Source organism: Taudactylus pleione, unplaced genomic scaffold (assembly GCF_031769625.1).
Source record: "Taudactylus pleione unplaced genomic scaffold, aTauple2 ptg000026l, whole genome shotgun sequence".
In the NCBI taxonomy this organism is placed as follows: domain Eukaryota; kingdom Metazoa; phylum Chordata; class Amphibia; order Anura; family Myobatrachidae; genus Taudactylus; species Taudactylus pleione.
Window position 1 is genome coordinate 16840923 of NW_028284428.1, and position 27188 is coordinate 16868110.

Below are 27188 nucleotides of genomic sequence, written 5' to 3' on the forward strand. Positions count from 1 at the left end.
CCACATTTGCTCAGTAAGCGGGCGGCCACGGGGGTGCAGGGAGCAATGGGGGGTACGGGCTAGCGGCAGCCGTTTCTGGAAGACTTGCCTAGTCTTCCAGGTGGCCAGGAACATCACCCGATTTTCAGTAGGCTCCCGGCCATTTCAGGAGAGTAGACAAGTATGGCCGGGGGCCGCCTGAGCTATTAGCAGCTATGTATCTGTCTTTTGTGTTTTTGCTAAAATATGAAACCAGTCTTATTCTTCATCAGAAGGAACAGAGTAGAACAGGTTAGAAATAATACCTAATTTTAGATATAAAGTATGAAGAGAACTGAGCTATCGGGCATTTAAAAATTGCCAATATATATTGATTTTAAAATGACTTATATATTAATTTATTTCAATTGTTTCAACTTTCAAAATGCCTCATATATTTCTTTTTACATGCTCCCCAAATCCCCCCCCCCTTGCAACATTGTTTTGTATATATATATAATTCTATCCAGTGTACAGAGCAATTATGCGCTTGAAAGTAGATTGATAAAACCATTATAAGGTAAATAAAATTAGATCAAGACAGTAATGGGACCTATTTGTTAACCTAATTTTCCATAAAAATAATTTGGAAATGGTAGTTTATGTACGATTTAATTAACCAGTATATTTATCAAAGTCTGATCACAGGAGATCAGAGAAAAAAGAATACTGCAGTCCCCATTTATTTCAGTGGGGACTGCGGTTTGGACCAATTTACCATGCTATGATAAGCTTAGCTAATTAGCATCATCTTCAGATGATGATAGCTGCTGTAGTCTATGTGCTAAAGTAATGTTGGAGAGCATTAGCTTCCCCAAGGCCACTTTTCAAATGCGCTGCCCCTGCAAGCAAATTATGATATCAAGCTCTGCAAAAACAGAGTTGTGAGCTGTTAGTATCATTACTTTATTGGGTGAAAATCCTGCTACATTAGGCCCCAATGTCAGCTGCTGATAGATAAAAGTCACACTGAGTCTATCAATGCTGCCAGTGTGCTGTCAATAGGGGAAAGTTAAGATACAGTAGGCTCCTGGGTTCAAAAATGTATGTAACAGGAGACAAAATATACAAAAAGAGTTTTGATTTTAGGTCCTCTAGCTCTGCCATATAGTATCTCATAGCTGGCAACATCGGAGGTCATGATGGAGAGACAATGGGTGTGGTCTTGGTGAAACGGGGGGGGGGTGACCATGCACCTGGTGTGCTTTTTGGCTTTTTTCATTATTAGTTTTTATTAAAGTTTTGCACAAGAAAAATGGTGTACAGAAAAGAAAAAAGGGGAGGTAAAACATAACACAGTACAAGTGCAGAGGGTACACAAAAAGTAACACCAAACACAAATAAATACATTCAATGGATATAACACCTCAAAACAAAACATGTACTTTCCCCATACAAGGGATTTTCCTTTGTTTTTCAAAATACAATTTTAAATGCCACACGCTGTGTGAAGACACCGCCCCCACAGCATATCACACTGCAACAATCCCCACAACTACCCCATGACTAGGACAAACATCCTGATCGTGGGTCCACAGGACAATCCTTTAAAAGCAGGATAGTTGGTACAGTGTGTATCATCTTGCGTTTTTGAGTTCTAGCTCACCAATGTGCTTGTTAACTTTCGAAGGTAGTGCTAAGGATAATAATATTTGAGCCAAAGCAACTATAAGAAGAATTTTAAATTTAAATGTCCACCATTTATGTGTATATTTTATTTAGTTTTTTTGGATCATTTGCCCCGAACACATGCATTTTACTAGGATAAGTTTATTCAAACAATATTCTTGTTCTAGCAGGCACATGATAAAACTGATGAATGGATTAACAATTGTTTGCAGCGCTTTAAAACATTTCTAGTTATACATGCTTACCAAACTTGCCTTTTTATATTTGTGTTATGACTACAAACATGGGAGCTCATTCATACCCGCTCGCTAGCAAGCGGCCGTTCATTGCAGACGATGCTTGCTAATGTGCGCATGCGTGTAGTTCACAGTGCGCAAACTACGGTAGCAATCGGAATGTGCTCACTCGCCCTGCAAAGACAGCCCAGTGGTTTGAGTGACAGGAGAGGCTGTTCGTGGGTGGTAACAGGGGCAGGCCAGTAGTAACGGGGGAGTAGAGTTGCGGACGTAGGCATGCCAGAGTGTTTCCATGCCGATTCTAGGGCATGCGTAATTAACAGGCAGCGTCATAGTACACGTCACCTGCTTGAATTATACACTGAAGTGCTCGCAGTGCTTGCGGTAGGGTACAGTCAACCGCAAGCGCTGCGATCAGATCGGATGGAACCCGATGTACCGATTGTTGTTTATACTTCCTGGAGATGACATCCGCTAGTGGGCGGCTAAAGACAGGCTGGTGGGCGTCTGTAAACACAAAGAGATCGCTCGCCAAGACATAGTGGGCGTGCTTTTGCCTTGCCGAGCGAGCGGCTTCCTTGACATCACTTAGCTGAATTTCCATACACTGGGAGCGAGCGGCAGCATCTAGCGAACGGGTCTGAATCAGGTCCTTGGTGCCAAAAGCACCAAATCTTAAAATCTTGCCTATATCTCAGATTATAAATGTTTTTGGAGTGTTAAAATGCATGTCAATAATGCCAGTGGCCTTAGCTATCTATCTAGCTTTCTTTTTTCTTTCTGTCTATACATCTATCTGTTCCTGGGGATTTTCACTGTGTGACTACCTACCATAGCATTTGAACAAGATACTATGCAAAGGTGACAAGACACATTGTGACATGTCATATTTTCCTGACCATATCAACTCTGTTAAACAATGACATATTTAGATGATTTTGTCCAAGCTGACAATCTGTTATCATTCATGCTATTGTACTAGAGTCATTTATATGCATACTTATATCAAAAGTGTAGCTGAAGCTATTATGTATGCCAACCAACATGTAAATACCTCAAGATTCCCTAGTTATTTATTCACATCCCACACACAGAAATGTGACACATTCTATTTCGGTGAGATGTGCTCACAATTCCTCACAGGTGTATTCCATTACAAAAGGAGAGCGTGTCAAAGAGGAGATTTTGTAAGAAGCAAATTACTAATAATTTACTTTGCTACTGGGGAAAGAAATAAACTAACTTATTCTTTATGACAAATAAAATTGGAAATGACGATATGTAACAAACATTTTTGTGATTGTCAGATATGCTATTGCCGTTATCTGACCTGTGATAGCACTTTGCCATTGTGCAGCAAAAATATATAAAACCATGTAACAACAGCAACAACAACAATGATAAATATATATATTTTTTAATTTAATGAGAAATCAGTAAATTAAGGTAAGAATTTACTTATGTTATATTGTTTTTTACCTTCACATCCTTAACATCCGAAAAATGGAAATGAGATGATGATACACAGCCACAAAGGTGAGCAAGTGTAATCATGACTCTACATACTATACTTAAGAGTACAATTAAAGAAATCAAATGGTGCCATCCGGAGCCATCTGAGCTGAGCTGGAGGCCTTCCTTGTTTTGACTCCATACCTCCTGAACATTTGCAGTTTTCAACTAAATTTCTTTTCAAATTGTGGCTGCAGTCAGGGTTGTTGCAATATCCATAGGGCACGGGTACTGAGGAGGGGCATAACCAAATCCAGAAGGCAATATAAAAACTGTTTTTGCCCCTTATCAGCTGGACTCATGCTGGCACCGGGCCCCTCTAACAGGTCCGGGCCTGGGTAATTAGAATCCCCTTCTTAGCACTCCCGGCTGCAGGTGACTGTCACACTAGATTATGGGCTGTCAAGCAACTTCATTGATAAAGCACACCAAAAAAACAAACATAATAGCAAAGTTTCCTCCGTAATTTCCTGCAATTCCATTCATTTGAATATTTAGCCCGACTAAAGGCTTTTTTTTTTATTGTTGACTCCACTGCCTAATTTTGTACCATACTCTATCCAATTATTAGTGAAACCTTTATAAACCAAGCCTATTATTGGCATAATAGTAACATGACATTGTTTCCAGGTTTGTGCATGGGAAATTGGGAAATTTGCAGCATTATGAAAAATATTCATGAACAGATTACTGAAATAAGCCAATTTATAAAGAAAATTAGAATGAAAGTGGCAATGTTGCAATCTTAAATGTTAATACAGTACATACACTGTTGCCAATCATAGAATAATGCTGGTATCTATAGAAACAATCCAATTAGAAACCACAACTGGATTTAGAAAATATCCTGCTTGTCTTTTTTTAAATCCTGCAAAATCCTTTACTAAGCCATAAAGATAGATGAAGAATGAAAATACATATACTATTTGGGTGTCTTTTCATGTACTCATATATAACAACAGAAAAATGTCACAGCAAAAATATTACAATAAATCATAATGACAGAATATGCAAATAAAATATAAACTTTCAAAACCTTGTAGTTATAATTGTCATGGCACTAGGGGTTTGTTGATTCGGGTCAGGGACCCTAGAGCGTGCTGTATGGGCTGTAGTGTGAATAAAGCTAGGTGGTTTAATAATGCTGTTCCGCATGCAGATTTACTAGCAGCAGCAAGCTGATGCTGGAGAATGGTATTGAGAACAGATGCAGGCTAGCAGGATTACTGCGGCTGCAGCAGAACATAGAATGCTCAGAGGCAGACTGTAATGAATTAGAACTGGGTGCTAGAAGCACAATAGAGGCAGGCTGCAATGAAATATGCTGTGAAGCAATACTGGAACAGGTTTTCTGGATAGCACTGAACAGAGTGCTGAGAACGAAGCAAGGCTGGGACATATTTTCTGGATAGCACTGAAATGAATGCTGAGAAGCAATGCTGGAAGAGGTTTTCTGGATAACCCTGAACAGAATACTGAGAATCTATACCGGAATAGGTTTTCTTAATAGCCTAAGATAGATACAGATCCTCAGAGAGAGATATTGTTTTGGTACTGTGTGATCAGCAATTCCTAGTTTAAATAAGGTGCAGTAAGTGCTGATAGGCTGGGCCGAATAATGTAACTACAGTTGCTGGAACCTGCTTAGCAGACTGGGTCATGTGATCACTTCCAAGATGGCAGCACCCATGGTTTAGAATGGCTGGAACTGCCAGGAGTGGGATTCCAGCTATGTACACAGAAGAATGACCACATGTATAAGAGATGCCACAGGCAGGCACAGATAGCAGTAAGGTTAAACCACCAGACCGTGCCACGGGGACCCCATCTGACATTAATTTTCTTTAAAAGAACCATTGTATGTGAAAGGTATTTCCAGTTGGAGGCCCTTGAGGCAAATTTGAACATATGAGACCACATGAGACTGTTCTGTTGTAACTTTTATATAAATGAGGGACCATGCAAGTACAACTTCAGTTACCTCAAATGTCTCAAGTGCAAAAAATCCAGTGCAAATATATCTACATTTATATGAGACAGTCTCACTTTCAACCAGTAGGAGACCCTTACATTTAACTATTAATGGATAAGCTAAAAACCTGGTGAGCCTTGAGAACCATGGTTGGTAAACATTGATTTAAATACATGCTTTGCCATTTCACCTGTGCAAGTGATAGTTGACTAGCTGTGCTCTAATCTAGTTTAGTGCTTTGGTTCCTGGTGTTGACTTTGGATTATCCTTGGACTTTGATCCTGTTATGTCTGCCTTGACCTTAAAGTGTTCCTAACTATAGTTTTGCCTAAACACTTGATATTCAATAGGTTTGTATTTTTGTTGACCATTTATTGTATCCATTATTTCACACACAGCATTATTTTTATTACTGTGTTTGCTACTTATTGCTAGAGGTTGATTACTTCATGTTGCACCAGTGGTATTTATTATTATTGTTATTATTATTATTAATAAAGTGTGTGTGTGTGTGTGTGTGTGTGTGTGTGTGTGTGTGTGTGTGTGTGTGTGTGTGTGTGTGTGTGTGTGTGTGTGTGTGTGTGTGTGTGTGTGTGCGTGTATGCCTATTTGTGAGTTCATTGTGCTTTACTAGATGGACTTTTATTATTTCTCAGTTACTCATTTTTTCAGCAACATTATTGGAAATTGCCTGTGGTTAAATTTGTATTGTTCATTTGTTAGACTAGATTTGTGTACCATTTATCCTTTAGAATAAAAAAACCATTGATCAGCCATTACTACTGAAGCTAAATTTCTGGTTGCATCTATGTATCGGTAAGCATAGCTGGCTTAGCAGCTGTTGTAAGTGAAACATATGGTTCTTGTTCTAAAGGCTTATCACAATGTTTTAAGTGGGATTCATACCAAATACATACACAAAGATATCAGTATAACAGCAAGCAGGTACACATACAGTAGTTATACAGAATTCAGGGTCCAGCTGGTAAACCTTGATTCATAGTGCCTGTCATCTCTGATCTCTCCAGACATAGGGGTCTATTTACTAAGCAGTGTTAGGAGACAGAGTGAAAAGTGATAAGGAAGTGATAAGGTGCCAGCCAATCGGCTCCCAACTGTCATCTCACAGGCTGTATTTGAAAAATGACAGTTGGGAGCTGATTGGCTGGCACCTTATCACTTCCTTATCACTTTTCACTCTGTCTCCTAACACTGCTTAGTAAATAGACCCCATACAGATGAATGGCACCCAAGAAATTTCTTTTGTTTCTATTGTATTTGCTTCCGTTCTGGTGTACCTTTTACATTAGTAATCACCCACCTCTCCACATCCTATTATTTCTCCTAGATATACGTATACAGTATGAAGCCATTCCTATTACAGTTGGGGATAACACTGATATCAACAGCCTTAGTCAATTCAGTTGTATAAGGTACACACGACTTTCAGAACTTTAAAACTTGTCATCTACCTTCTCTGAGTGTTATTTGTTTCTGCACTAAAACCCAGCCGATTATATTCTGCAGATATATATATGTTCTCAAATCTTCCACTGACATTACATTAGATACTGATTCATCTTAACAATTTCATACTAATTGGATGGTGCAGTACAAAAGTGTTCAAATCTACTGTATTGTCATCATGACGTCAGCGCTAATTGGCTCACTGGCAACTGTGTTGACAGCAGCTACTTCATCATCCTAATAAGATGCAAAAGATTAAAATTAAATTACTTAAGGACTGTATAAGAGTCTGCTCATTTGTCCTTGAGGACTCTAAATCAAGTATGGCTCAAAATAATTAAATAAATTAATAATCAGTGAAATAAGAAGAAGCTGTGAGATACCATTGTGCAGGTGTGGGGGAGCTTGAAGAAAATCTCACCATTTAAAATATTTTATTTAATATACTAATTTATTTTGATTTTTCCTGTAATGACGCTATACGTGTATGCTGATATGACAGACAACATCAGGGAGAGAAATTATAAAAAGAATTGCTTATAGTGAGACTGCTGAAGAAAAGCATTGCAATTGGCTTCTGACAAAAAATACCCTTAGTGAGTTTATGTGATAGGGAATATTGGTGCTGATTCAGAGATGTGCGCTTACCTGATGGTCAGCACACATCTCTGACTGTGACTCCCCTGCGCCGACGCATGACCCGTACTGTGCATGTGCAGTACGGGTCTGCGATCCTGGACAGTCTGCAGCAGACTATCAATGATTGACAGTCTGCTGCCATTTCTGGGCTGGTAAGGGGGTGGCCAAGGCCTCCATTTCACAAAATATAGGCATATCGCTGCAGTTGGGAGGGAAGGAAGAGGCCAGGATCTCTGCCAGCTGATGGAGATTTCCTGGCCTCTTTAGTGTGTCTGCAGCCGTTGGCTAGAGTGACCCCCTGGTCACTCAGCCAGCCAAAGGGTCATGCAGATGATCCAGTAGTGCATGCAGAAGGCCTGATGCCTCCTGCTGCTTTACCATAATAGCAGGTTAGTAGATGCGTTAACAATAGCGTTTGAGCATGAATAACCCCCATAGAGTGTAGGCTCCACTGAGGACTTATGTAAATGACTTACATATCTTCTGTAAACGTGCTGCAGAATGTTTGTGCGCTATATAAATAACTGTTAACAAATATTTCAAATGTATAAAATAAACTGTTTATTAGGCCTAAAGTGCTGTGGCATAATAGGCACAAAAGAATGGTTAAATGTACCTACAATCCCTCTTTTCACTAGTGAACAATTTTTTGGTGTGCCCTTTATCATCACATTTTTCTGTATACCTCAAACAAGGATTAATAAGATCTTACCATGTTAATACTTTCAGTTTATTGGATAATTACATTTTACAAATTATTTATTATGACAATTTTTCTACATGGTTCGTGTTATCAGATAAAATTGTCTGCAAATACTGTAACAAGTCCTACAGTACCAAAGAGCAGTGAGAACATTTAGTCATTTGGTTATGTTGTTTGTGCAGCACCCTTCTGTTCCTGTCAGACTGTGGGCGGGATATACTATGCATTGCATTTTGGATGTGGTACATTCCAACACTTATCGGATACATAACGTCATTAATAAAGCTAGTATGTAGCTAGAATTGCAATTAAAATCACAAAGAACAGCTCTTCTGAAAAGCACTGTCCTTTGCGATGGTTGGACTTCCGGTTTTATGACCCAGAAGTCCCTCAGGAGTCCCTCTGCACATGCATCATATGATGCACACACCACGGGGGACACTGGGAAGGATCAGATTGGATCTCTCTCAGTGAAGCCCCAGAATCCAGCACAGCAAACAGTGAGCAGACATGCCAGCTCTGACCATGAAGAAGCATTAAGCACTTCCTGGCAGTATAATTCACTGTACAACACAATTATTTTTTCAAAATAAACCACAGTGACAGTATACATTCATATTTAACAGGTTTATTCACTTACACTGTCATCCACTTAAATGTTTTTCATAAAAAAAAAATTCAAATTATTCTGAACTATTTTCTACTCCTAACTTGTATCTATTTCTCCATACATCATTCTCCACATAGAACTATGGAACTGATTCAGTCCCGCTCACTAGGATGTGATCGCTCGTAGCTGGCAGATAGTTGCAATCTGCGCATGCACGAACCATTGCGAACGCTCGGGAAGCAATCACTCACTGCGCATAGACAACCCAGCAGAGTGAGTGACAGGAGAAGCCGTTTGTGGGTGGTGATAGGGGCTGGCCACTAGCAACGGGGGAGTGGAGGTGCGAATGCAGGCGTGCCTAAGTGCTTCAATGCCGCTTCAGAGTCGTGCATAATTAAAAGGCAGCATCATAGTACATGTCACTTGGTTGAAAATCACACTGAAGTGATCGCAGTGCTTGCGGCAGGGTATAGTCAACCTCAAGCGCTGCCGATGGTGCTTCATGTACTAATGTTTTCATGCACTTCCAGGAGATGACGTGCACAAGTGGGCATCTTATGAATGGCTGATGGGCGTCTGCATACACTAAGTGACCACATGCCAAGACATAGTGGGCATGCGAATGCCATGCAGTGCGATCGCCTGCCTTGCTGGACGTGTGCTGGATTTGCATATGCAGTGTGCGAGCGAATGCATCTAGCGAGCGGGTCTGAATGAGCTCCTATATTGTCACAACAGGGGGTGTGTATATCAGAGCATGACCGCATACCCTAGAGTATTATATCTATTAATTATATATACTGTGTTTATATATATATATATATATATATATACACAATATATATCACATGTATACTTTATATCTGCAATTATATCATATAGGATTACAAATCAGTTGACTTATAACTAAATGGTGACATTTTAATTACTGGTACAATCACATTATATCTCTATTTTTCTAAAATAAAGTCCTTGGTTTTAGATGTCTGTCTGTTCATTCAAGCTAATCTCTTGAACCACTGGACAGATTTTGATGGGGTTTTCACTATTCTATACAGCATTAGTCGAGGAAGGTTTAGGCGTATAAACCATTCATCTATGACAAAAGAGAGCTGCGCAGTGATGATTTTAGTGTATGGGAGCTGGCCATGGTGCTGGAACAACAATACAGCATTGGAAACTGAGGCTTGGAAGCAAGTCACGGAAAAATATTTTGTGCTGTGTGAGTGACTGATTGCTGCTGCATGGTCAAGGGCTGCACTCTGATTTGCTCTCTGAGATGGTGAGATCCAATAAGAGATAGCAATGTGCCCTGTTACTTAGCAGCAGCCTAGATAGGGGAAGGACTCAGGGACTGAGCAGCAGAGCTGGCCATAGACATAGGCAAACTATGCAAATGCCTAAGGCATTTGGAATGTCTAGGAGAATGAATTCCAAGCCTAGTGCCGGCTCAGTTTTACAGTGGGCTATGGCAGGACCAGGAAAGGCAGACAGCGCTAGTGGCTCTGCTCTGGCTGCCCTACCATGATTGGAACTCTCAGCTCCCATCAGATGGCAGCTCATACAGCTGGAAGCAGAGGGAGCAGGGAGTAGAGACTGTGGGGGCAGCAGGCAGTAACAAAAATGGAAGTTGGAGGAGGGCTACTGCGCATGTCCAGCTGCAGCAGCTCCTCCTCCCATTGGCTTTTGTGGAGCCCAGCAGGCTGAACCTGTCTGCACTCAGAGAGACACGCAATGCTCAGATGATCATAAAGTGAGCAGTGCAAGCATGGCAACTTCAATATCTGCAGAGTCCAAGCAAGCTAATGTGATGAGATCCCAATTTTATGAAGTGCTGTGCAGGGGGTGCGGTGATGTTGGGGTGTAATAATGTGTGGAATAATGTGAAAGGGGCATTCCTCTGTGGCATTATGTGTATAAGGGCATTACTAATGTGGAGCATAATGTGTAAGGGGCATTACTGTGTGACATTATGTGTATAAGGGGAACTACTGCTGTGTGGCATAATGTTTATAAAGGGCACTATGGGGGTGTAATGGGAATAAAGAGCAATACAGTGTGGTGTAGTATAATAAAGGACAGAACTCTGTGATGTAATGTGAGTAAGGGACTTTACTGTGAGGTGTATCATAAATAAGGGACACTTATTGTCATGTAATGTGAATAATGTACAATACTGTTTGATGTAACATGAAAAAGGGTCATTATCCTGTGATGTAATGTGCATAAGGTTGAACTACTATGTGGCATAATTTGAATTGAGGGTACTATTGTCTTGGGTACGCCCCTTACTTTGAGCTGCATGCTGTAGGTGTGCACTGTCCCTATTTTAATTATGGGAGGTGGGGCGCCAATGCTCTTGTTAGCACAGGGTACCAAAATGTCTAATCACAGCTCAGGGATGAGGATTGGTATTGGTGAGGGTTGATGGGTGTTACTGGCTGCTGCTGTGATCTGTGCTTCTGGGTGATGGGTGCTGTGGTGGGAGAGGGTTGCTGGGTCAGTGGCAGAACTAGGGGCAGTGCATTGGAGGGACAGCCTCCAATGAACCCTTGTAGATGCCCTGATGCTGACACAGTAGCCAGAAAGGAGCAAGGGGAGGCATAGCTATCAGGAATTAAAAAAGCAAACAACCATCAAAGCACCATCAAATGGTTTCCACTTGATGGTGCCATACATCGGACCACTACCATCAAATGGTAAACACACCATTGGAACAAAAACATCGATAGTTAGTAACCATCCGATTAAGATGTCCATCCCTACGCTAAACATGCAAAATCAAGATGTACCCCAGCCAAAACTGCTCCATTGTGAAGTGCTCCCTCTCCAGCATAATGTTCCCACTCAGCCACACACCCTCGGTGAACAAGAGGCACTTTCTATGGAAGTCAGCGCTGTTCTCGGACAGGGGCACCATGGCGAGGAAGCTCAACAGGAAGACCAGGTAATACACAGTACATTGTGCAAAGAGGACATTGCTCTTGGCCATGTTTGGCAGCTGGGAAGGGATGCACATGGAGGCTGCAGAAATATGCATAGGTGCCCCAGCCCTGGGGACATGCTGCTGATAATACTTACAGTAGCTGTGATACAAATCTCTCATCCATGATCCTCCTGCCCTTCCCAGCACATACCAGTAGTCGGGCCCCAGCCAGCTGCAGGGCAGCAGCTGGGGTGTTGTGGTAAGATGCAGGGGGCTGGAGTGAGAAACAGGGAGTTAAGGTGAGATGCTGAGGCCTGTGGTGAGATGCAGGGGGCTCTGTTAAGAAACAGTGGCAGGAGTGAGCAGGGGCCTATGATGAGATGCAGGAGGCTGTGGTGAAATATAGGATGCTGTGGTGAAATGCAGGGGGCAGGAGTGAGAAGCCAGAGGCTGTTGGGAGATACAGGAACTGTGGTGACATGATGTAGGTTGTTATGAGATGCTGGGGGAAGAGGCAAGATGAAATTGCTTTCATTCGAAGGGGGGTCGCTAGTACTTTATATAAATACATTGATACAAACAGTATGCGTGTTATAGCCTCATGTGTGATGATTCTGAGTTGGGAGCAAAGCAAAACAAGGAGTCATTTTGCACCTAGACAAACTGTTGCACTGCAAGGGGCACAAATATATATTTTTTTTGTTTGGAGTTTTGCATGCAGGGTAATTACTGCCTGCTTTTGCATGCAGCCCACAAATGCTGGACAGCTTTCTTTTACACTTAAAATTAGGCTTGAGCTAGGACACAACCCACCCACCTGCAGTGCAACATGCTTTTTGCCAAGGGTCAGAGTTAAGGACCCCATACATCTGCGATGTATTGTGCCAACAGACTAATCCCCTGACTCTGAGGAGCGGTGAAATCCATCATGTTGGATTTCACTGATTTGCCGCTCACGATCAAAATATGATCATGATCAGCAAATTGGGTATTTTTAACATGAAGAATTTCACAGATGCCCCGACAGATCAGCGACCATCGATGGCCTCTGATTGGCATATCTGATCGGCGGATTGGCGGTTGCAGTTGGATTGGGGAATCAGTGAATCAGATGACAGAATTATGTGGCCCTTTGTCGGTGTTACATAAGTGGATTTTGCATGTGGTTTATACAGACTGCAGATGAGACTTAAGGCCCCCATACACGGTGCAATTCATAGTTGGTAAGATGTGTTGTACGATTGCCCTTGAAATTCTTCAGTTGAAATTCTTCATAAGATGTGGTCAAATGGTGTACGATTGATCGTTATGATCATAGGATAAGATGCTTAGAAGTGTATCACATTGTACTCAAAAGACTGTAGATCTCTCTGCAAAACCATCTGATCTGTGATCCAACTAGAGGACGGCGGGGACGCGCATCAGGGTCGTAGAACACACAAAAAACACCTATTTTCATACAATTGGTCTGTACAACCTGTCAAAACTGTCCATATCGGGTAAAAAATCGTACTGTATATGGGCACCATTACTTTGTTCCAAATCCATTATCTTTCTTTCTTTTTAATAAGTAAAACAATGAATACAGTAAATGTAAATGTGGTACGAAATTGTGTATTTGAAATTAGTTTTTTATTTTAATTTGTAACATGCATTTGTGCCTGTGGGATCTATTCAATATGCAGTGAAAATCTGAAGAGACTTCAAGAGGAAAAAAAAACATTTTCTGCATGTTCAGTTTATTAATCAGAGGACCCAATTGTTCATAAGAGATGTTACACACTTTGGTGCCTTAGAGGTCACTCTGTTGCTGTCTAGCTGCTGTTAAGCAACAGTTTCCATAATCCTTCTCCATTGGATGGTTGTTGCTATTGTAATTTAACAATGAGAAGATTTATACCCACTGGCATTGGTTTTGCATTAAAATAAAAATAAGTACATTCACCAATGAATATCAAATCAAACTTTCACAATGTTCCAATGGTCATTAGAGTTGCATAGGCTTGCTCAATGCACAAATTTAGCAGACAAGTTTTGAAAAACTACACAAGTAACAACATAAGTGGGTATGCGATCAATGGAAATCAATAGCTTTTTTTTTTTTTTTAGATATAACTACATACACTGTTATAGTGTTAAAATGTTTGTGCATGCACAAAACCTACACCAGTTAGAATGAGGCAGTTGAAATCAATTTCTCAGACTCCTCATTTAATCTGTTTTACTCTTATCTTGTGCATCACTGAAGTTACAATCAATGAAGATGCATACTAACAATGTTCAGCACCCAATCAGCCATTTAGTCTTATTTGATTTAGTGCATGTCATAAAATGAAAGCTGATTGGTTTGTTTGGAGTAATAAGAAACTGAGGGGGCCCAATGCAAAGATTTAGCTGGGACTCCCCTTCAGCTATGGTGTTAAGTGAAATGTGCACTTAAATATTACTGTATATTAGATAGGCAAGATATAGCAAATTAAATATAGGGTTTCTACAGAGGTTGGTAGATTTTTTTTCTGTACAGTAACTGAGGAAACCTTCAAAGTTACTGGCTAATGGCCAATAAGTGACTGGCAGGAAGGGCTGGACTTGGGGGGCACAAAGCAGGGAGGACTAGACTAAGGGGAAGTGCAGGACAGGGAGAGATGGACATATTGGGGGCTCAGGGATGGCTAGACATGGTGGTACAGGGTACATGTGTCATTTCACTCAAAAGTAGAGCTACTCACTCTGTGGTGATCTCAGTGGCCAGCATTTATGAGTGGTCCATGGCAGTCTGCCCAGACAAACTCTGGACAACACCCGACACTGCTGCTGATGCCCGGAGCCTGGGTTCTCCACCCTCACGCCCCTGCCCTGCCATTACTCCCTCCCCGGTTGTTTACCAGGGCACAGAGCAGCACGAATGCAGGAATAGTGGGGGCTTAGAGTAGACTCAGGAACTCAATATTATAATATGGCACCAGTCGCAAGCCAATCAGAGCTCACAACCACTTCTGATTGGCTGCCGTTCCGCAAGCTCTGATTGACTCACGGCTGGCCCCATATTTGAAATGCAGCTGGCCCTGTCTGTCACTTTCTCCATGTCTAGGCTGCCAGCGCAGATCTGCACTGCTGCCCCCCTGGGCCCCTCGCTCTCCGGGCCCTGGACTCCAGTCCCGTCACACCCCACTGATGGCGGTCCTGTTATTACTACAGTACTAAATGCTTAGATCTTTAAAGCAAAAATTATTAGATTTGTCCATACAGTGCTTAGCATCCATACTAAAGAACAACAATTTGGAAGGAAAGAGGAGCCAGTGGGCTCTTGTCAATTAATGGACCACTAATAGCTATGATTTATGTTATATACTGTATTATACAATTTGCATTATTTTGTAATACATAGTGTAAAAGGGTTACTTTAAATATAAACACAATATAAATGATAAAACTTAATGAAAGTTATACTTTTTGTTCACATTAAAATTGCATTTTACTAACAATGTTTGTAATAATACTTGGCTTATTGAAATGTATCCATGTATTATGTGACAGCAGTAGCATGTTTCTGAATTTAGCCAATTCTAAATTGGCCTATTCAAGAAACTGAGCATTTTCCATGAGCTTGAAATAGCAGTGCAAAAATCTATGAGACTTTGTTTTACATACTGTACTGTAGATACCAGAGATTTGGAACTATAGAAACAATTTAGTTTGTGCGATGTAAGCTTCGTGATTTTGTTTGCACACTCAAGGATCCAACCTCTTATTATTGTAAGTATTGATGTGACAGGGCACCAAGCAGGAGCATGATATGCCAGTCCAAATAAGTTGTCCCAAGGAAGATGATTGCATGATGCCCATAGGTTTTTTGAAGTTTTTCTTTTATTTCAATAACAGACTGGTGACATAACAGGTATATGTCACATTTGCTTCTCTGCCATTCTCCCCTTGTATAAATGCAAACTTCCCAATTGTCCAGATTAAGGCCACACAACCTTAGCATTTAGCCACCCTTGCCAATGAGCTAGCCATTTTAGCAAGTAACTCCATAAAATGGTTGCTGTTCCTGCATTTCTAAAACTATAATAGTGTCTGCTGATAACATCTTGCTGTTTTATAATACAGATAATAATTTTCCCATTGATAATGTTGAGTATTCTCCTTAAGTCATTAGATAATAATTGGTGAATAGGGGATGTCTGATTGAAGAATTTGAGATAATTGGACATGAATACATAGTACCTGAAGCTGATTTAAATGCATATTGTTCGTAATTTGTGCTGAAATTCAAATTCACACAAAAATAGCCTATTTAAGCCCATTTGGTGCATAGTACACATGAACATGACACAGAAAACATATTATATTAAGGAGCAGCAAATAAAGCACCTAACAACTTCAGAGATACTGTATTTTAGTAATTAGCCAATCAAAAGCAGTTAGGTAATGCTGTCATCATCAGTATGTACATGTACCAACCCAGGCCCTTGGGCATCCGCAATTGATACAACTTTTAGGGGTTTATTTACTAAGCGGTGTTAGGAGACAGAGGCCCTGATTCAGAGCCGGACACTCTGACAGAGCGCTCGCTCTGAATCAGGGCTGTCCCTGCTCCTTTTTGGAGCGGCCTCCTGGCCGCTTGCATAGCTGTGGGTGACCACCCACAGCTATAGCGAGCGGCCAAAATGATGGTCGTAATGGTCAAGACCATCGCGAGCATCGGGCTTGCGATGAGACCCTGCGGTAGGGTCTCGCTGCCGCAAGCCCAGGAGTGCTTTTGGCTCTATCAGAGTCAAAAGCACTCCCACTGACATCACTAGTGATGTCAGTGGGGCCGGACCCAGACGGTAGGTGTTCCCATGGGAACGCCTCCGTCTGGGCAGCCACGCCCCCGGCACGCCCACCAAAGGGGGAGTGCTGTCAATCACCATCTACAGCATGCCCCCTTTGGTGCGAGACCCTTAACGACGGCTTGGCCATCGTTATTCGGGTCTCGTGCATGCGCACGACGGAGGCGCCTCTGTCATGCGCATGCGAATTTGGGCACCATCGACCCGCTCAGCACTCACGAGCGGGTCTGAATCAGGCCCAGAGTGCAAAATGATAAGGAAGTGATAAGGTGCCAGCTAATCAGCTCCCACCTGCCATCTCACAGGCTGTGTTTGAAAAATGACAGTTGGGAGCTGATTGGCTGGCACCTTATCACTTCCTTATCACTTTTCACTCTGTCTCCTAACACTGCTTAGTAAATAGACCCCTTAAAGGTGTATAGAAATCTCAGTATTAGTTTGCATCTGTTTGCAATTATGCTGACATTAGAAAGCCCATTTCCCACTATCCCACCTCTTTGGCCACCAGTGGTCATACTGAATTCACTTGCATATGTGTGTGATCAATTTCTGGGTAAACAAATAGAAAATTGTGTGTTACGCCAGTGGTTCTCAAACTTTTTTGAATCACGGTGCCCTAGAGTATCAGCATTGTTATCACGGCACCCCTAAGCCAAAAGTTTGTTATTGAGAAAGTCAGAAAAAATGGAGTAAAGTAATAAAGTGAAGTAAATAGTGCTTACCTGTCATCCTTAGGTTCAGTTATGTGGTGGTGGACAGGTTTGCACTTTTGTTTGTCTACATACTTACATTACATTTACCATAAATAATTTGATTTGGAGCTGGACCACCATCCTGAGGAACCCCTGCAAGTGTCCTGAGGCACCCCAGGTGCCACGGCGCACAGTTTGGGAACCCCTGTGTTACGCAATACAATCTGGCATAAATCTAACTCATCATCATGCCTTTAGCGTATCACAATACATTTTATAAGATATGGAAACATTTTTATACCCACTTAAAACAGGACATCATTTTGACTCATTTACCTGAAATACCAATGTAATCTAGGGTTCAGTAAAAGTTTAGGAGAGTCATATTTAATGGGTGGTTGCACTTTGAAAGATCTTGTTCTAGACTGGTATATGGAAATAAAAAATATGAAACAACTGAATAGCTCAATATATTGGTTTCATTATACAGTAGTTGAAACTATTTACACTGTCTATAGTTATATAAAAAAAAACAATAACAAAACCTTTAGAGTACATATGCTATCTTTAAAAATTGTATTACAGTTTTCTAATTAATTATATTTGAGGATTTCAGTTTATAGTTTCACAGCATATAGAAAATGCCTTTAATTGTTTGGAGAGCAAACCAAATGCTCTTTCTACAGTATATTGTGACTGTACACTCATATAATTTGTTTTTAGAAATGTAATTAACATGATTTATTGGCACTTTTGTTTGCAGTTGCTGCTATGTGAGACCCTAAGCATGAGTTTCAGCTTTATGCAATAATGCTTAGATGTTCAAATATTCAGGATAAGGACTGTGTTATCTCATTAATTTTACAAAGCTTTGTCAGTCGGTGAATCATGACTGTAGCTGCACTGTACAAACACAGCAAATTTCTATTCCAAAAGGCTTACTATTTTCTACAGTTTATAAGGCATTAAACAATAGGCCTCAGGACAATGCAGTTGTATCAGACAGAAATGTGTGTGTGCTTTAAGATGCTGTTCAATAGAAATTGCTCTTTACTAGAGATTAGCGGTTTGGATTACCTTAAATCCGAACTGCTCCAAATTTAGGGATCCGAGTCTAATCAGAGCTCAGGTGTTCCTGCCTTGCTCAGATTTCAAATTGAGCTGGAGTCAGATTCTCGTGGGTTTTGGATTCTATAAAAGGTGTCGCGGCCATGACTTGGCGCCATTTCACTCCAGTCATGCTGCAAACTGCTCTGCAGTGTCCATCAGGGCTGTGCTGCTGTCAGTGTGTCCATCAAAGAGGCTATGCTGCTCTCATTGAGTCCATCAAAGGGGCTGTGCTGCTGTCACTTTGTCCATGTAAGGGACCCTGCTGCTGTCAGTGTATCCATCTAAGGGGCTGTGCTGCTGTCACTATGTCCATCCACAAGCTGTTAAAAGTTGAAAAGAAGTAAGAAAAAAATAAAATTGTATTTCTACTGTTCTGTGCACTGCATCCTAGTATGCTGTAGTACCCAAGAGCATGTGCATAAAAGCGGTCTGACTCCACACAGTGTGAGCCGAGCTGCCAGTTTAAAATTAAACTGTATAGCCTGTATAGCCCCACAGCATGTGCGTAAAAGCGGTCTGACTCCATGCAGTGTGAGCCAAGCTGCCGCTTCAAAAACAATCAGTTTAGAGAAGAGCAGGGGTAGCAAGCAAATATCATCACTGCAGCTGCTGCAACAACCAGTCATACTAGTCATTCAATGTCATCTATAGCCAAGGGCATAGAAGGGTTAAGTCAGGGTATCTGAAATAAATCAATATTTTACAGGGATAAAAACAAAAACACCTCTATTAACCACTTAACTGACGATTTTTTTTTCTAAAAACTGCTCCAAAATTGTCGTTTTTTTTTTTTAGTGAAATAGGTGAGGAACATCCATTTTAATGTATTCAAAATGGTTTCATAAAAAAAAAAAAAAATGTTATTAAAATTTTTTTTATAAAAAAATTGTTTTGTTTTTTTTCAAATATGGAACATCGGAAACATCAGAAACATTGCGATGTTCAATTTGAGACCGGATCCAGGCACCAGGTACGTAAGGGGGGTGAGCGGGGAAGTTAACTTACTTTTCCTCAGCGGCTGCTCAGTTCTGCAGGCGCTGGGTAGGGGATCAAGCTTTGCTGACTGATCAGCAGTGATCGGCAGCACAGCAGACAGAGGGGGAGAGGGTGCTGACAAGCAGAGGGACCGGAAGGTCCCTTTGAGAGCAGCAGCTGTGGGAAGATTCTCTTCCTGAAGCAGCCCTCATGTTTATCTGTCTGTATGAAATTTTACATCCAGTACAGATAAAGAACTGCCTGATGTGGACAGAAGCTTACGTCCATGCCAGGCAAGTGGTTAAAGGGAAAGTTTAGCACTTAAAAACATAAAATTGGCAACATACCATTCACCACACACAGTGCTAAGGAAAGGCTCAGGCCTTGGCCTATATTTATGAGTGGTGGTTCTGAAACTGTAGTGAGGCATCTTCTTCTGAACAAACTGTGCATTCACAAACAGAAATTTCACAATCAAAAATCCCTGAGGAGATTCTAATTGTGTCCTCGAGTGCTGTGTGTGAAACCAACCTTTGTTACACTGTACTCGTAGTGAAACTGCCTTCCACCATTTCTGCTTCCACTGCAAATGTGAGGATGAGCAGCAGAAGTATAGCTGATGACATAGAAATTGAGGATGCCAATGATGAAGTGCAAGAGGATGATGGGAATATTTGTGTAGCTGACACTGGTGCTAATGAGGATGTTGAAGATGAGGATGTTGTTTGTGTAAGTCAGGCAGCTCTTGGCCATGACAAGAAGAAGGGCATTGCCATGCCTGGGCATAGGACCAACAAATCCACCTCTTATTTGTCAAATTATTTTTACCCAAATCCTGACAACAATTGTCAAGCCATCTTAGCATTTGTAAAACCACAGTAAGTAGAGGCAGGGACGTTAACCATCTTGGAATCTCCTCCCTGTTATGTCATTTGAAGCAAGCTCATGAAAAGTTATTGACAACATCAAAAACTGGTGCTAAAAAATAACAACTATCAGTCCAGCAACAGCTAGCTCCCTTCTCTCAACTAGATCCAAGCACCTGCAATCTCTACCTTCAACACCTTCATTCTCAATATCCTCAGAAATGATTGGAGGTAGTCCTGGATCCATTTTGTTATGGCTAGGTGACTCCTCCCTTATCCAGGATTCCTCAGATGAATCTTTCAGCGCTTGTCCTACTGGGGATGGATCTTCATCCCAGAAGGGGACCAAGATGACTACTATTTAAAAAAAAATAAGACAAGTAAAATTCAGGCGCATATATAATAGAATTATAGAAATATATATATTGGTATTCTGCAATTTAGGTATAATGTTGATTCTCTGCTGCTATCACAAAGTAAATCTGTGATACGCTAAACATATAAACAAAAACTGTTATTTTTCAAATAACAAGGAGCGCATATAGATATCAAAATATCAAACAATTTTTAATATAAAATATATCCATAGGTACATCAAATAAAAGCATTTATATTAAGTTGCACAATAGCATTGATACACGTTTAAAATAATAATATTTCAATCTTCAAAAATAATTGATAAAATATGTGCTAATTATGAATAAACTCCGCCTGATGAAAGCCCAATTTGGGGGCAGCCAGTTAATATCCTTTTAGACCAAATAATGCTCAGTAGCCTTTAAAAGAATAGTCTTCTCCTTCTTTCCAGACAAAAGAAACAATCTCACCAGCTATGTTGAAACTCCACTTACTTAATGTAAAGTAACCTTATGATTGTAATAATTATCTGAACTAAAAATGTTGTCATTACAAACCCTGGTTGGACAATATCCCCAAGGGACAATATTTAACATTAAAAAGAAACTGTTCAGATAATTATCAATTCATCTCACAAGCAAAAGAACTAACAAATCGTTTTCTAGAACAAGGATATCCGATAGGACTTCTCGAATCAGTGTTCTACGAAGTAGAGAATAGAGATAGAGATTCCCTTTTAAATCCCCCCAATAAGGTGAAAAATAAAGATCTACAAGTAAATAAACAACTCTAGGTCCAAAGAGATTAAGCACATTATAAAGCAGAACATTCCAATGTTAAGACTGGATAAAACTCTGATAGACTATCTAGGTGAAGAACCCAGTATAGTATTTAAAAAGGCCACCACTCTTAAAGAACATCTAGCACCAAGCCACTTTCGGAATACTAGCTTGGGGACACCAAATACATCTAATTGGCTTAATGATAACAATCTAGGATGCTTTAAATGTGGGAGAAATCATTGCCTGACATGTGAACACAACAAAAATAGAAGTAAATAGTTTGTATCAACTTCTCTAAAAACATCCTTCTCTATCAAAAGTCTGATCAACTGCTTTTGTTTATATATTTTAAAGAAATAACTGACTGTGAAACAATCCTTTGCAAGGGGAAACAAGTATGACAGCTCTCACCCAGTCGCACAGCGGATCACTGATGCCATGACAGCTATGCAAGTATTAGATCTAATATCCAACATTAATGCAATGGGTTTACGCAGGTAATTGAGGTCCTGTGTCCCAGGTACCAAATTTCTTCTCGGTTCCATTTTACCCAAAAATCCATTCCTCAGCTGTACCATTATGTTAAAAAAACTTAATTATTGGCCTAAAAAATGGAGCCACTGTTCAGTTAACCACAGATATGTGGACAAGGGGTAGTGGGCAAACTAATGATTACATGACTGTGACAGCTAACTGGGTGGATGATTCGCTTTCAGCAGCAGCAGTATCTAACAAACAATGCCAGCTCATTCAGAGCCAGGCTACTCTGTGTATCACTGGCTTTACTAAGAGGCATACCACTTACAACCTCTTGCAAAATGGCTTGCCCCACTTGGGCTCTCCCCAGGATTTATGACTTCTGACAACACCACCAATATTGTGAGAGCATTACAGCTGGGTGAATTCCAACACGTCCCATGTTTTGCTCACACAATCAACTTGGTGGTACAGGGTATTTTACAAAATAACAGGAGATGCTGTCTGTGGGCCAAAAAATGTTGGGACATTTTCACCATTCAGCCACAGCATACAGGAGATTGCAGCAGCTGCAAGAATAGATGAATTTGCCCTGTCACCAACTGAAGCAAGATGTGGTAGCCAGGTGGGATTCAACCTTTAATACGTTTCAGTAAATGGATGAACAGCAAAAAGCCATCCACAGCTATACAACAAGCTATGACATTGGGAGAGGAGGGGGAGTATTCCTTAGTCCAGCACAGTGGAGAATGCTTTCCGTCTTGTGCAAGGTGCTCAAACCCTTCAAAGTAGCTGCCCACCCTCCAGTGTGTACTCAGAAAAAGTTTTCAGCACAGCCAGAAACCTTATCAGCAATCACCGTATGAGGCCACTTCCTCAAAATGTGGAAAAGATGATGTTCATCAAAATGAACTGGAAATTCCACAAGGAAGACCATTACCATCAAAAAAGTACAGTGGGCCTGCTTCAGACCCGCTCGCGAGCACTGAGCGCTCGCAAGCGGGTCGATGGTGCCCTAGTGCGCATGCGCACGATGGAGGGAGCTCCGTCGTGCGCATGCGCGAGACCTGCATAGCGACGGCCAGCTGTCGCTATGGGTCTCGCACCAAAGGGGGCATGCTGTTGATGGTGAGTGCCAGCACGCCCCCTTTGGTGGGTGTGCCGGGGGCGTGGCTGCCCAGACGGAGGCATTCCCATGGAAACGCCTACCGTCTGGGTCCGGCCCCACTGACATCACTAGTGATGTCAGTGGGAGTGCTTTTGGCTCTGATAGAGCCAAAAGCACTCCTGGGCTTGCGGCAGTGAGACCCTACCGCAGTTTCTCGTCGCAAGCCCGATGGTCGTGATGGTCTTGACCATCGCAACCATCTTTTTGGCCGCTCGCATAAGCTGTGGGTGGTCACCCACAGCTATGCGAGCTCCCAGGAGACCACTCCAATTTTAGGTAGGAGGGCACTGATTCAGAGCGAGCGCTCTGGTCAGAGCGTCCGGCTCTGAATCAGGCCCAGAGGCACCTGTAATGGCTGATTCCAGTGGGGATGAATTAATATTGTGTGAGGATGATGTACACACAGATACAATAAGGGTGAGGAATCAAATGAGGAGAATTACCTCTTCCAACTTTACAGAGGATTAACAAAACTCTTAGCTGCATTATGCCCATAGGTAGCTTGTTTTGTTTGGGCTCAAACAAACCAATCAATTCAGCCACAAGTGGCAGCCCCTGTCGCTGAAATGATTGGTTTCTTAAACTGTTCATGTCCTGTTTAATATATACAACATAAACGTCGGTGAAAGGGGCCCAAGGACAATACCATATTACACCTCTTTTCTTTGCATTATATGCTGATTGGGGAATTGCCTGCTGTCTTTTTGTGTAGAAGACAAACATTTTTATAGTTTATTAAACTGCCATCCTGTCTGCCACTGCAGTGCCACTTTTTTTCCTAGATGTGCCATGTTTGAAGTTGAACTGCCACATGTTTGTGCAGCCCTCTGCTGTCGCTTAGCTCAGTCAGCCAGCATGCTCGGTGCAACCTTTTGGCCTAAAATGGATTAAAACAATATTGTGAGCTGTGAGGTGGTCAAAATTGACTGGAAATGAGTGGAACTTAAAGTTATTGAGGTTAATAATACTATAGGAACCAACATTTTGTGATTTTAGCTTGTTTTGTCAATTGCTGGAGAAAAAAATACAAAACCAAAACCAGTCACGGCTGTTTGGCAAAACCAAAGCCGGGTACGAAATAGAACCAAAATCAAAACCAGGAAAAATGGTCTGGCACACATCTCTACTTTTTACCTGCTTTGTAAATGTAAATTACACTTCTCTGTTATTCTGTCCAACTTATCTGTATTTTACCTTTAAAAGTTGTTTTGGTTCTAAAGGCCTGATTCAGACCCGCTCGCTAGGAAGCGTTCGCATGCAGGCAGCTGATTGTTTGCATTCTGCGCATGCATATGCATTGCAAGTTGCGTGGGTGAACCAGTGCGAGCGATCGGGAAGCATACTCTCGCTGCGCATAGACAGCCCTGCAGAATGAGTGACAGGAGAAGCTATTTGTGGATGATGACAGGGGCTGGCCTCTAGGAACGGGGGAGTAGAGGTGCAAACGCAGGCATGCCTGAGCGTCTCAACACCGTTTCAGAGGCATGCATAATTTAGAGGCAGCGTCATAGTACATGTCACTTGGTAGTATTCACTCGCAGTGCTTGCGGCAGGGTATGGTCAGCCATAAGTGCTGCGAGTGCTCCGATGGTACTCGATCTACCAATGGTTGCATACACTTCCTGGAGATGATGTGCGCAAGTGGGTGTCTTGAGAGAGGATGGTGAGCGTCTGCATACACAGAGCGATCACTCACCAAGACATAGTGGGCGTGCTAATGCCTTGGCGTGTGATCGCTTTCCTTCCTGAAATTTGCATACGCACCTAGCGTGCGAAATCATCTAGCGAGTGGGTCTGAATCGATCCCTAAGTTCTGTGAGAACTTCATATCCTCTGGTTTATGCAATATATGATGGTTTATACATAGGATCTTGCACAAGTCAGATTATATATATCTTACACTTTGATTATCGTTATGTTAATGATTTTATAAGTCCAATAATATTTGGTCCTTTAAGACTCCAGGGAATGTAGACAACCCTCCCAGATATGATTTCATTTGTTAGGCTGGGAGGGGCCTTGGTGATGCAAATTGCATCATCACACCCCCTGCACTTGCGTGAAGACCTCTCCTCTGTGATCACCAAACAATAACTTATGATGAAAACGGCTCCCATCTTTAGCACTGTATTTCTGCATGAACATCAATACATTCTTTCATTGTTACTTGCTGCCTAATGTGATATAATGGAAGCTCTGGTCATGTTCAATGGGGCCTGCCTAAATTGTTTAGTTAAGCCTTATGAAGTCAGGTGATATACGTCTTAATGGAATGTGGCATAGGTACCCAAGTTTTATACAGTAGTTCAAGTTGTTTAATTATGAAACTGTTTTATTATTTGTTTGCTCTTTAATCATTTTGATAATCATATTACTTGAGTGCATTTGTTTCTATTTTTATACTTTTCAAAAAAAATGTGGTCTTTCACACCTAAAAGTCCACATTGAATTAGATAATGCTTATTCTTCAAGAAAAGCCTCAAAGCGGTGGGATATGACTCAAAAGTATTACTATAAATCCTATAGGATGAAAAGTGTGATTTGTGGTGCTCCTTCTATTTATATATATATTGCATTACCTTCTTGAGAAAGGAAGTCATTTTTCAGAGCTCACATAAATATTATCATACTTATAACGTTGAGTGGCAAGAAACTGTAACATATGGTGTATTAAGGAATGTCAGCTTTCAGATGACCTCATTTTTCCTTGATATTTTGCAATAACCCCTCTTAGTTTAATATGCTTTTAGATCTCTTCACATATTGAACTGTAATTTGCTTTTTTGGATACTATCTTTCCTATTTGGCATGTTTCTCTAGTTATACTGTACCATTGGGATGAAATTGGAATCCCATCCCTGTTGATCTATCTTACAAAGATAAAAGTAACCTGTTTCATTCACTGTCACCGAAAGAAGCCAAAGTTACTTTCACATGCTGTTTTAAAATTGCCAGAGAGTTCATGACAGCCCTCGGCTTATATAACATATTTAATTTTTATGTGTTATATCACATTTTCTGTTCTCATTTCTCTTATTCTTCTTTCTTTTCTAATTTTAAGTAAAATATAAATTATATAAGTTAGAATATATGCATAGCATATCAGTAGAATGAACAATTCTAAATACATATTTTATAGGTAGATAGTAAGAATGGTGCAGTTCCATTGTCATTATCATCCACATTCTGATGTTAAGTCTGACCCCTGGCAGAGGGCTCTGAAAATATCCTTGTAGCACAGTAGGCACCAATGACACATACTGAAAGTTCATACTGTTCAGATCTCATTGGGAAATGGTTCATGAATATCAACACAAAATATAAAATACACCAGCTTCTTAACCCCTTCATATCTATGAGTTGTTTGTACCTTAATCACTGGGCCAATTACAGTTTTGTTTCCATTAGTGGAAAATTGTCAGTTTTAGCTAGCTGTTCCATTTGGGAAAAATCCTCAATTATCAAATAGACAATTTAAATTGTTATCGTATTGTAGTTAATTAATAGCCTTATAAAAAAGTTCTAAATTGTTCCATACTGTACTTAGCTGGTCTAGTGACAGATTACTACAGATATATTAACTTAAGGTCTAAATATTTATACTATATGTTTCTGAAGTATGGGTATATATTTATATTCTGTTGTTTGTAGACTCTAATGAAACACCTCTTGTAACATTTTTTAATGATCATATATTTTGAAACTGATCAATACTTTTTCTAAGGGGTCCATCATTAATTATGTTAATTATCAGGGCCGGCGGCAACCGATAATTAGGTATCCAACTCACTGCGAGCAGCAGTGGTGTATACAAAGCCACGGGAGCAATTCAACATTCCTCTGGTGCGGAGACAGCTCATCTGAATGTCCTTCACTGCTGCTTCCCACAGTTCATGCAAGCGTGACTTCAGGCGGAGGGATCCTAATGGCTCCCTTTTCGCAACCCGTTACTCCTGAAAGTAACAGCAGTTAAACTCCAAAAGTATATTATTTTTGCAGTTTGATGAATAGTTGAAACTAGTTATACAGTATGTAGTTATATAAAAAAAAAACAACAGCAACAAAACCTTTAGAGTAAATATAGGTGGGTCACATCAGGGCTATAATGAATAGCCCTGACACTTAACTTACACAAACATAGGTGAAAATGTTAATTATCACCTGCTTTTGTAGAAATTAAGTGATGATGAATAAACCCCTAGGAATTTAACTGC

The 27188-nt window shown here is 40.9% G+C and overlaps 1 protein-coding gene across 1 annotated transcript in view; it reads left to right on the forward strand.

Annotated features, from left to right (window-relative positions):
- Positions 1-27188, forward strand: part of IL1RAPL1 (interleukin 1 receptor accessory protein like 1) — a 1550795-nt gene that overhangs the window by 290243 nt on the left and 1233364 nt on the right. The gene's annotated exons all lie outside the window — the stretch shown is intronic.